The sequence below is a fragment of the Macrotis lagotis genome, chromosome 8, assembly GCF_037893015.1.
Source record: "Macrotis lagotis isolate mMagLag1 chromosome 8, bilby.v1.9.chrom.fasta, whole genome shotgun sequence".
Taxonomy (NCBI): domain Eukaryota; kingdom Metazoa; phylum Chordata; class Mammalia; order Peramelemorphia; family Peramelidae; genus Macrotis; species Macrotis lagotis.
In genome coordinates, this window is record NC_133665.1 from 51,866,349 (window position 1) to 51,874,400 (window position 8,052).

Below are 8,052 nucleotides of genomic sequence, written 5' to 3' on the forward strand. Positions count from 1 at the left end.
AGCTTTCACTTCTGCTGAGAGACAGCATAATTTTTTTTATTTTAACATTTTATTTGTTTTCCAATTATATACAATAGTAATATGTACCCATCATTTTTTTTGCAAGGCTCTAAATTCTACAATTTCCCCCCCTTCCCTCCCCCCTAGGCTGTTTGATAATTTCTACATTGTTTCCATGCCATACGTTGGAATATTATAAGAGTAAACATAAGAATTAAACATAACCCCCCCCCAGAAGATGGGAAACTTCAAGAACAGAGAGAAAAAAATGTACTTTAGTCTGTGTTCAGATTTCAATGACTCGAGACAGCATGATTTTTAACAAATGGATATCCTTTGTTTTATATCTTTTCAATTTCACATTCTCCATCTTTCTCAGAGGGCTTATCTTTCTAATAAAGATTTTTTTTTAAAGAAAAAAAATTCAGCAAAACCAACCAACATATGGGAAGAGTCTGATGTTTTATGCAGTGTTCCACATCCTTGATTCTTCACTTCTGTGAAGACTCAGGAGAGTTCTCTGGAAAACAGCCTAATGTAGGGGAAAGCAGACTTTATTTGGAGGGCCTTGATCCTAGCCAAGTCCCTGTTATTCATGGCCTGTGATTGAAGGATCCTTCTCTCATCTGTAATGAAATGAAGGGGCAATGGACTTGGTGATCTCTCAGGCCCTTCTCAAGTGAAAATTCTTAGGATCCTGTGAGTGTTCCTTCCCTGATCTCTGTATATAATTTCCCTTCCCTTCCTGATGTCTTTTAAGATGAGACATAGGGATTTCTCAAGAATTTCTCAAGATTTATCAAGAATGAATATATCAAAAAATTTAAGCTAAAGAGGAAGGGGTCAGAACTGGAGTCCCAGAGTTGGATGAATAGGGGTGGGCATGGATGGGACTTCAGTTCCCATCCTTGAGAGTGCTTCTGAGAGCTTCTTGGACTTTCTTGTAGACCTCTGGGACATTGTGACTGTCAGAGTCACAGAGGCCTGAATCTAGAGCTGTTTCCTTGATAGACCTGGGAGGGTCAGCACCTGAGAACCCCCTTGAGGTGTGTCTTAGTTTAATAAATACGATTGATTAGGTGGTAAATAGCTAAGAGAGAAAGGGGAAGTTGCTCAGAATAGTATGATAAAGTGCCTGCCTAAGAAACTAATAGTCACTTTAATATTGTTTGTTTTAATTCTTCCCCTCTCCATTCCTACCTCAAGTAGCAGGTTTCTTTTGTTTCCTCTGTAAAGGTTACCTTTGTCTCTAGTGCTACCTTGAAAGGGCTGGCATTCTCTGTATCAAAAATAGTCCAGCCTCACCTTTCCTCCTAGATCTTGCCGACTTGACCAGCAGGGAGGGAGTTTTACTCTCCAGAATTTTAAATATAAAATCCAAAGTGTTTGGAAAGGGAAGAGATGGGGTCTGCCTGAGTAAGAATGCCAGTAAGTCTAGCACCTTCAATCCAGGGAGTTTTCTTTTAGTCCATAGGTGCACCTAAGCTTATATGCCATAGTATGAAAGAGGTGGATGAATGCTTTTATTACTTGGCCACATTCACTCTTGTTAGAGAGAATGAGTGAGCATTGAGATACCAGACCCTGTGCTGGAGCTAATGATTGCTTAGGGTGGGAAGATAAGTACTTGCTGTGGTGTGGTATGGAGATGTCCAGGAAGGGCTGAGTGCTTATCAGTCCAAGCCTAGCATCACAAGGCTAGTTGAAGGAGGAGGAGGAGGCAGAATAGGATGAGACTGGAAGTGTAGGGAACTGATGAAAAAATGAAAAAGCTTATTGTGGGCCAGGTACTGGGATCAATACTAGGGAGACAGCCCTTGTTCTCAAGGAGCTTACATTCTTTTTTTAAAACAAAAATATATTTTATTTTATTTTTCTAATTACATGCTTTGATAGTTTTTTAACATTCATCCATTTATAAATTTATAACTTACACATTTTTCTACTATCCTCTCTTCCCTCTCCCCTCCCCTTGGTGCTGAACAGTCTGGTAAAAGTTATACATGTTTATTTCTGTTTAACATATTTACATTTTATTCATTTTGTGTAAGAGAAATTAGGACTAAGGGAGAAGGAAAAAAAATGAGATAGGAAAGAAAAGCATAAAATAAGTTATACTTTTAAAAAGTAAACATGTATACATTTAGATTCTGTGGTTTTGTTTGTTTGCCCCTGGATAGGGATGGCATTGTCTCCCAGGGTTCTCCTTGATCTCTGAAGTGCTGAGAGGAGTTGCTTCCATCATAGTTAATCAACTCATAATGTTGTTGTTAATGTGTGCAGTGTTCTGCTCCTTTCATTCAGCATCAGTTCATGCACTTCCTTCCATGTATCTCTAAATTCTGACCATTCATGATTTTTTTTTTTAGGTTTTTGGCAAGGCAAATGGGGTTAAGTGGCTTGCCCAAGGCCACATAGCTAGGTAATGATTAAGTGTCTGAGATCAGATTTGAACTCAGGTACTCCTGACTCCAGGGCCGGTGCTTTATCCACTGCGCCACCTAGCCGCCCCTCCCCTCAATTTTCAATTCTTTGCTGCTACAAATATTTTTGAGCATGTGGGACTTTTCCCATTTTTTATGATTTCTGGATATGGCTTTAGTATTGCTATTTCTGGGTCAAAGAATGTGATCAGTTTTAGTGCTCTTTATGATTTTGTTCCTTTTACTTTTGATTTTCTGGTGTGTCATCAGGCTTTTCACTTGCATTATTAAAGTGGCTGTGTATGTTGTAGTCTTGGCTCTGCTCACTTCTTTCTGTATCAATTCATATCCATGCTTCTCTCTATTCACTATATACATCATTTCTTATAGTAGTAATATTCTATTATATTCCTGGATCACCATTTGTTTGCTTATTTCCCAGTTGATATATGCCCCTACTTTTTCACTGTGCCCTCTGGAATTTCTGTTTCATTATGAATAACTTCCTTTCCTTCTAGATCTCTTCCTTTACTACTCCTGTCTACTCACCTTCATTGAAACCCAGATAATCTGGGAAAACCCAGACTTACTGGCATTCTTACTCAGGCAGACCCCATCTCTTCCCTTTCCAAACACTTTGGATTTTATATTTAAAATTCTGGAGAGTAAAACTCCCTCCCTGCTGGTCAAGTTGGCAAGATCTAGGAGGAAAGGTGAGGCTGGACTATTTTTGATACAGAGATTGAACAGTAACTGGACAGAGGGCTAGGGATTTGAGACCAAGGACAGTGTGAGCAACTGAAGAGTTTAATTGTAGGATAGGAAGAGAGTTAAATGAAGTCAGAGCAAGGCCAAGTGACCTGAGGGATTGTAGATTTTGGAGAGGCTAAAAAATAGAAGTGGGAGGCCTAGGAAGAGAGGGAGTGAAAGGAGGTTATGATCAGATTGAGAATGTCAGTGTTATTGATTAAAGAAGTAGAAGAGGGGTGGCTAGGTGGCATAGTGGATAAATCACCGGCCCTGGAGTCAGGAGTACCTGGGTTCAAATCCAGCCTCAGACACTTAATAATTACCTAGCTGTGTGGCCTTGGGCAAGCCACTTAACCCCGTTTGCCTTGCAAAAACCTAAAAAAAAAAAAAAGTAGAAGGCCATGCAGCCTGGACTTAGAATATCCACCAATGATTTTTTGGATGCCAAAAAAAAAGGAGAAAGATGTGTTAATAGTGGGCCATCAGGCCCCAGAAATAAACATGCATATGGAATTAACAGTAACTGCCCACCAGGGTCATTTATGCTATGACATCTCAGAAGAGATGGTATCAAAGGCATAGACTAGAACCATGGCAAGGAGGAGGGAGAGCCATTTCACCCTCTGATAGAACGGGAAAGTGAAAACCTTAGGCCTTCTGAGACAGAAGAAAGACACTTCTTAGGATCATCAGTTTGGAGCTGGAAGATTCCTTCTCTTTTGGAGGATGAGAACCTCCCCCCACCTTCTTTTTTTTTAAAGATTTTATTTATTTTGAGTTTTACAATTTTCCCCCCAATCTTACTTCCCTCCCCCCCCTACAGAAAGCAATTTGTCAGTCTTTACTTTGTTGTTTGTTTTTTTTTTTTTAGTACTTTGTTTTCATGTTGTACATTGATCCAAATTGAATGTGGTGGGAGAGAAATCATATCCTTAAGGAAGAAACAAAAAGTATAAGAGACAACAAGATCAGATAATATGATATCTGGGTTTTTTTTTAAATTAAAGGGAATAGTCCTTGAACTTTGTTCAAACTCCACAGTTCTTTATCTAGATACAAATGGTATTCTCTGTTGCAGACAGCCCCAAATTGTCCCTGATTGTTGCACTGATGGATTGAGCAAGTCCATCAAGGTTGATCATCATCCCCATGTTGCTGTTAGGGTGTACAGTGTTTTTCTGGTTCTGCTCATCTCACTCAGCATCCATTCATGCAAATCCCTCCAGGCTTCCCTGAATTCCCATCCCTCCTGGTTTCTAATAGAACAATAGTGTTCCATGACATACATATACCACAGTTTGCTAAGCCATTCCCCAATTGAAGGACATTTCCTTGATTTCCAATTCTTTGCCACCACAAACAAGGCTGCTATGAATATTTTTGTACCAGTGATGTTTTTACCCTTTTTCATCATCTCTTCAGGGTATAGACCCAGTAGTGGTATTGCTGGATCAAAGGGTATGCACATTTTTGTTGCCCTTTGGGCTAGAGAACCCCTTTTTAATGAAAAATAATTTCACAGATTTCCCATATTGAAGTAGTTCACCTGAGACTAATGACAAGAAGCCACTATGAATTCAGTAATATAGTAAAATATATTTTATTTATGTCAAGGTCATTTACATTTATTTGAAGAGTAGTAATATCTATGTGTGAGATTGTTTATAGGTGTTTTCTTGTTATACCAAATCATGTTTTTATATATATATGTATATATATATGTATATATATATATATATATTTTTTAGGTTTTTGCAAGGCAAATGGGATTAAGTGGCTTGCTGGGTAATTATTAAGTGTCTGAGACCGGATTTGAACCCAGGTACTCCTGACTCCAGTGCTTTATCCACTACGCCACCTAGCCACCCCCATGTTATATATTTTATTGGAACTAAATGTAGAGTAAAATAAGTGTTTCATGGATCTGAAGATCATTTCAGAAACTGTGGTTTACCCTTCTGTATCTTTTTCCCCACTGGGTCCTTATCCCATGGATCTAGTCCAGTTTCTTTAATTTATAAATGAGGAAACCGAGGCTTAGAGAGGTTAGATAACTTATATAGACACACAGGTAATAAATAACTTGAACAGAACTCCAGTTCAGCTCCTCTAAGAGCATTAGATATAGGCTCAGACATCCTGGAAGGAAAGGCCAATTTTGTTCTTTTCTGTCTTCTTGATATATACAAGTCATTTCATGCCTCAGTTTCCTTCCATCTGTGAAAATGGAGCAAGTACTTTCCGCTTTCCCCTGTCCTGCATGGAATTATATAATAAGGATTAAATGAAATAATGGATGGAAAGTGGAAACGTATTTATTTATGGTGCTCCCTTAAGAGAGTGAGCATGAAAGAAGAAAAGGGAGTTGGAACCTTAAGACTGGAAAAGTTTATACATGGGACTCTGCTTGTTCCTAATTCTGTCTTCTGTTTGGGAAAGAAAACACCCAGTTTTCTCCTTTGGGCTTCGATTAAAAGACCCTGGTCTTGGAAAGGAAGAAAGTTGTCTCGTCAGCACTTTGGCTCCCCAGCACCTGTGTGCTGGGCTGTGTTCACGGACTCTCTGTGTGGTCTGGGCGCCTGAAACTCTCAAACCCACAGAAACGAGACAGCCAAAGACATGCGGGCCCCACAGCCCTTCAGCCAGTACAATGGGTTTCTTAAAGCTGCTTTCAGTTACACTGACTCTTCCCAAAGCTATTTCCCGGGATGGCTAAGGGCCTTTTGTCAGATGCATGTTATAAACTTTCTCCTCACGCATGGGTCTCACCCATGCACAGGCCTGGGCTCCTATTCAGGCCCCCAGCTTTTGAATTCTTCCCTCCAGAGCTAATCACTTTGATAAGTCCTAATTGCTGATTAGATCCTGGGATCCTCTTCTCTGCTCCAGGTCCTAGCTCTCTCACCCTCTAACTCTGTGGTAACCATTTCTTTCTCATTACTCTACTCCTTCAGAGACCCTGAACTCTTTACTCCCTTCTCTTGGTCCCTTCTCTCCTAGGATAAATGGATATAAACTCTATTTTCAGTCATCTTTGTCAAATAAACGTATTCCAAAGCCTCTAGAGACAGCCCACCTATACAGTTTCTTTTTCTTCTATGGCACATATTCTAGCTATGATAATGTCTAATCCCTCACAGCTATATAATACTGTGCAGTTACATAATGCAGTATAATTTTTAGAACTTTACCATTTGCATGGCACTTTCAAATACATTTTAATTTGAGCCATAAAACATCCCTCATGATACAGGCAGGGCAGCTCAGAGAAAGAAACATGAGTAGCAGAGAAGTGGAGTGATTTCCCAATCACAAAGGTCCTGGTGAGTTGCAGAACCAGTACTCCAGCCTTGCTCTAGGAAGAGTCGAGAGCCCTTTATTTCTGTGGGGCCATTCTGCTTCCTTGCCCTAGCCACAGAGGACCTGCTGTGTCTGAGGCATTCTGCTAATCACTGGGAATACAAAGAAAGCAAAAAATGATCTCTACTGGTTTAATGCGGGAGATAACCTGAACGCAGTACTCAGATGGTTAATAGACAAGATGATTGGAAAATCCAATAGGAAAGTCACTTATATTAAAGGGGATCAGAAAAGGCTTCTCATAGAAGGAGGAACTTTAGCTGGAACTTGAAAGAAACCTGTCAAGCCAGGAGGTAGAAATGAGGAAGGACAAGATTCTAGGCATGAGGTCCAGCTGGAGTTGGAGCTGTCCTTTGTCAAGACCAGTAGGGAAACCAGATCCCAGAGCAGGTAGTGGGAAGGAAGTTGTAAGAAGACTGGAAAGGTAAAAAGGGTCACATGAAAGGCTTTAAATGCTAAGAGCATTTATTCTTTATCTTGAAGGTATAGGGGAATCTTGGGAGTTGATTGAATTTTTGTTGTTCTGTCATTTTCAGTGGTATTTGATTTTTTTTCATCCCATTTGGGCTTTTCTTGGTAAAGATCCTGGAGTGGTTTGCCATTTCCTTCTTCAGTTCATTTACAGAAGAGGAAACAAGCAAAACAGGGATAAACAAGTGACTTGTCTAGGGTCACACAGCTTTTAAATGTCTGAGACCAGATTTGAACTCAAGAAGAAGTCTTCCTAATTGCAGGACTGTGCCACCTAGCTGCCTGTTTATTGAGTAGGGGGTGATATAGTCAGATCTGCACTTGAGGAAGATCATTTTTTTTTAGATTTTTTGCAAGGCAAACGGGGTTAAGTGGCTTGCCCAAGGCCACACAACTAGGTAATTATTAAGTGTCTGAGGCCGGATTTGAGCCCAGGTACTCCTGACTCCAAGGCCAGTGCTTTATCCACTGTGCCACCTAGCTGCCCCGAGGAAGATCATTTTGACAGTGGAGTAGAGAATGGACTGAAGTGAAGCAGGTAGACCCACCAGCTACTATGACAGTAATTCAGGTGTGAGGTAATGAGGACCATATTTGGGAAGTATTACAAATGTAAAATCAGTAGTACTTAGCAGCTGATTGGATAGAGGAGTAAGGATAAGGAGTTGAGAATGATACTTAGTTTTCAAGCCTAGGGCACAGAGGATGGGGTTGCCATTCAAACAGTAATAGGAAGTTCAGAATAGTAGCAGGCTTTAGGGAACAGAGTTAAGTTTTGGATTTGTTGAATTTAAGATGCCTACAGAATAGGAGGGGAGGGATACTGTTCCATAGGTCACTGACCTTCCATCTTGTTTTTTACAATTAGATTGAAAGACATGGATAAACACTTTTTTTTTTAGGTTTTTGCAAGGCAATGGGGTTAAGTGGCTTGCCCAAGGCCATACAGCTAGGTAATTATTAAGTGTGTGAGACCAGATTTGAACCCAGGTATTCCTGACTCCAAGGCCGGTGCTCTATCCACTGTGCCACCTAGCCACCCAGGGAT

General features: G+C 40.2%; 1 protein-coding gene across 3 annotated transcripts in view; it reads left to right on the top strand.

Moving 5' to 3' along the window:
• MPG (N-methylpurine DNA glycosylase) overlaps positions 1 to 8,052 on the top strand; it is a 76,027-nt gene that overhangs the window by 49,203 nt on the left and 18,772 nt on the right. The window lies entirely within an intron of this gene.